Raw genomic sequence first — 4,444 nt, forward strand, 5'->3', positions numbered from 1 at the left:
CCTCTGCAGAGGTGAGATAGCCACTGATTGACAACCACTCCCCTACAAGAATTTTCTACTTTATTCAGACTGGCCTTATCACTATCTTCCTAAGCAAATCTTCAATTTTCCAGACTTTATATCTTTGCCCTAACTCCTCCAAAAAACCTCTTGGGAAATTCCAGACCACAGGTCCTCGCCTTCCTGTGAATGCACAGTTTGCTGTCCGGACCCCTCATCTGATCATAAATCATTTGCTGTTTTGGTCAGAAAGGACCAAAAACCACAACTCAGATCTGTCCTGCCTAATGCCCGGCATCTGCTCTGCTGAGCTTCTGGGCCATGTTGAGAAAACAGTGGTGTTGGCAAAGTTTATTTTCAGTGCCCGGACTCCTTAGCACCCCCTGCCCCTCACTGTCACATTCCCCCACCTGGGTTCAGATCTCCTATGCCCTAAATCTCACACCTAAGTGGTAGACTCATCATGTGATGAGGATAAGAATCTAAAGTTCTATCCTTGAGCTGGAATAACAAGAATTACCACTGAAGAGTATGTTCATGACAAAGAAATGCCCCTGACAAGAAATGAGGCATTGATTCTGGAATTTCAGGCTTTGGGGACAGGAGCCTTTCTGCCCTCATGTATCTTCACCAACTAATGTCTTAGTATGTCTTAGGACACATTAAAACCACTCTTGGCCTTAAATAGCAGTGAGAAGGTCTCTGATTTGCAGGAGACTCACAGAGGCCTTCAGAATAGCAAAGCCCATGATGTCACTAAGTAGAACACCCTTACTGTGGACATAAAAGGCAGAGGACCAGAAAGGACAAGTGACTTGCCCCAGGCCACACAGCTAGAGAGTGGTCGAGGCAGGTCTGGATTCCAGGACATAGGGCACCAACATCCAAGCAGCCTCCTCTCACTGCAGTGGGCTGCCAGGGACAAGGTCCATGCAGGCTGGCACCTGGAAGGAGCCCAGTGGATGCCTGCCAGAGAAGTGAGGAAAGCTGTAAAGTGATGGGCCTGGGATATAGGTGGCTAGGGCTAGCTGAAGAGTTGTCACCTTGACAGTCACAGGAGCAGCACTGAGCCTCCTCTCCTCACAAAGGCTGCTCCTGCTGGGCTCAGGCAGTTTCTAAAGTCTCTGCTGCAAGGCTGGCATTCTAGGCAGCCTAATGGCAGGCTAATGGCAGAAGGGCTCTCCCTGCCACTACCTTGGTCCCAGCACCCTTCAGACACCTGCAGAGAGTCAGAATCAGAGCCACGTGCTTAGAATATCTGCTGAAGTTGGGTTCCCTGGGAAACAGACTCAGAGACTCTGAGATTCCCATGCGGGAGCTCTACTGGGATTGCTCTTGGGAACACTTGTGAGAGGTATGAGTTAAGAAGGATCAGAACAGATGCAGCAATGACTTTAATCAATCCCATGGGGCACTCTGAGCCAGGAGGGCTCTTCCTAGTTGTTCGAGGAAGTAAGGGGGGGCTGGCTCTGTGTCCTGCATTAAGGGATACCTGATATGGACTGCCCACAGGGCAGGGGTGTAACCTCAGTCAAGACAGTACAAATCCCAGCGAGGGACTCAGCTGTAAGGTGTCAACTGCCAACACTCCTGGGAACTGGGGCCTCGGTCCTGAAGGGGGATCTGGGCAGTGCCCACAGTGTCTGCCACACCAGCCTCTAGCTGCAGCAGCTGGGGAGAACAGGACAAACCAAAGGCCCAATATCTGAGGCTTCAGCCAAGAAGGCTGAGGATGACAGACTTTCTGCTTCAGTTAAATTCAGTACACATTTTCTAACACCAACCACATGCCAAACTTTGGGTTCGCCCCTGAGGACCTGAAGAGGAATCAGGCATCCCTGCCCTCTAGGAGCTCAAAGACTAGCAAAGGAGAAAGATCAAGCCTGGCTTTGTGATTATGAACTTGAATTCTAGAGCCAGACAGAAGGAGAGTTAAATCCAAGTCATGCTACATGTACTTATGTGGCCTTGAGCTCTGGGATCTTTCATTTCTTCATTTTCAAAATGAGGATAATATTATTGATAGGTTCTGGACATGACCAGCACCATCTTGGATGTGACCACTGCCATCTTGAACATGACCAGTGCCATTTTACACACACTCAGTGCAAAATGGCCACCAGCCTTTCCCTTACAAGAAACCTCATGGTTTCTGAGAAATAGAAACTCCTCCACACCAGCAACAAACCCCTCCCTGACTATCTCAGCCTTCCTTACAGTCTATATAAGCTCTCCCACCCCCACAGCTGGTGCTGTCCTCCATTTTGGGGGCAGCCCAGTAGATTTTCTTCCTTTAGTAAAGCTTGATTGGTACCTGGCATTTTGGCTCACTTTCTTTCATTCTGGTGCCAAAACCTGGGAAGGATCCTGGCTAGGACCTTTGGGCAATCCCCTTTCTTGGGTCAATTGGTCCTCCCAGCTGCCCTTCCCAGACCTGCTGAACCAGGTGCCTCCAGGACTCTCTCCTTTTGCTGTTTCAGACCAACACATCCAACATTGGCCTCAATTCAGGGTGAGTCAGTGGGTCTGTCCTACTTCTATGGGTTCCCCCGACTACTCTCTATGACTATTGTCTACTTGATACAAAGCCCAGGTTCCTGGCCTAGGAAACCCCTCTCGTGTCCCCCAGCTATTGGAGGGTGCTCCTTGAGCTGGTCAGTGGCTTCTCTCTTGAAAAGGAGGTGTGCACCAATGAGGATGCTCCTTGGTGTTACCCTTCTTCTACCAGGACTGATCACCTCCTTTCTCACCCGCTAAATGGAATCCTCACACCCCAAACCTCCATGTTCTATGCTTCATTTTCTACTCTATGTCTCTGGGTTGTCTGCTGGCCAACCTCTTGGCTTCCAGGGAGCTATCAAGTTCAAACACTTCATTTTCTACTGCAATAAGGTTTGGTCTAAGTACAAACCAGACAATGGATCCCAGTGGCCAGAAGATGGCACTCTCGATTTAGATACTCTTAGAGATTTAGACAACTTTTGTCACTGAAATGGCAAAGCCAGAGAGATTCCTTATGTTCAAGCCTTCTTCTATCTTTGATCACTCCTTCTCTATGTCAAAAGTGTCCTACATCTCAAATTCTACTAGCTCATCTCTGACCTCCCCTTCTGGACTCGGATCAATCTTTTCATCTGTCAGACCACTCTGCTCCCCAACCACCTTCTTATGCACCAGATCCCTCACCAGCCCCTTCACCTTTTCCCTCTCTTCCCCACACCTGGTCTCCAGATGCTCATCCTCAGCCACCAAACCCCTCCCCTTCTCCCCCTTCATCAGGTGACAACCCTGCCTCAGCTCTGGCTCCTTTATACCCCTTCCATGAAGGGGCTGGGATGGAGGGAATTGTCTGGGTCCATATCCCCTTTTCTCTTTCTGATCTCTCCCTAATCAAAAAACAACTGAGATCTTGGCAGTCCAAACTGGACACCTATCTTAAGGAATTCAGATATCTCACCCAGTCTTATGATCTCACCATGCATGATCTTTTTATGATGCTCACTACTACTTTCTCCCCCAAGGACAGGAAGCAGGCCTGGATAATGGCCCAACAACAGGCAGATGAGGTACATGCCCAAAATAATAGGTGGCCTGTGGGAGCTGTAACTGTCCCTCACATGGACCCAAATTGGGACTACCAGGCCAGCCATGGGGATCTGGATCTCTGGCATAACATGAACATACACATGATTTGTGGCCTCCAAAAGGCTACACACAAGTTGGTCGATTAAGACAAGGTTAGAGAAATCACCCAGAGATCCACTGAAAATCCCAGCAAGTTCCTAACCTGCCTCTCTGAGGCTTTAGATAAATACACACGTATAGACCCAAACTCCCCTGCAGGAATGGCTCTCTTACACTCTCATTTCATTACGCACTCAGCCCCTGATATTTGAAAAATGCTAAAAAAAACTTGAGGATGGTCCAAATACAACCCACCGAGACCTCCTCAATGCAGCTTGCAAGGTTTTTAACAATAGAGAGGAGGAGTAGAAGAAAGATCATTACACAAGAGATCAGGCCAAATACCAGCTCCTGGCTAATGCCATCTGAGGCTCACACACTCCAGTGCTGGCCACCTCTAGGAGCAAGCCACCTCGGAACTGCTTCAAATGCAGTCAGCCGGGCCACTGGGCATGGGCCTGTTCTAACCCCAGGCCCCCTCCCAGGCCCTGTCTTCACTGCAAACAGCCAGGTCACTGGGGGGTTGACTATTCCGCTTGCCAGAGAGGGAGCAGCCCAGTCCCTAACCCACAGCCTTTAGCTCTGAGGAAACCCCTACTGGAGCTTCTTGGCTTTGCTCAGGAGGAGGACTAATGATGCCCGGGTCCTGAGGCCCCCACAGAGATCACCACATGTGAGCCCAGGGTAACTCTCTTCATGGCAGGTAAGCCAATCTCTTTTGTCATCGATACAGGGGCCACTTACTCTACCCTTCCTGAAT

Source organism: Galeopterus variegatus, unplaced genomic scaffold (assembly GCF_000696425.1).
Source record: "Galeopterus variegatus unplaced genomic scaffold, G_variegatus-3.0.2 Scaffold5406, whole genome shotgun sequence".
Taxonomy (NCBI): domain Eukaryota; kingdom Metazoa; phylum Chordata; class Mammalia; order Dermoptera; family Cynocephalidae; genus Galeopterus; species Galeopterus variegatus.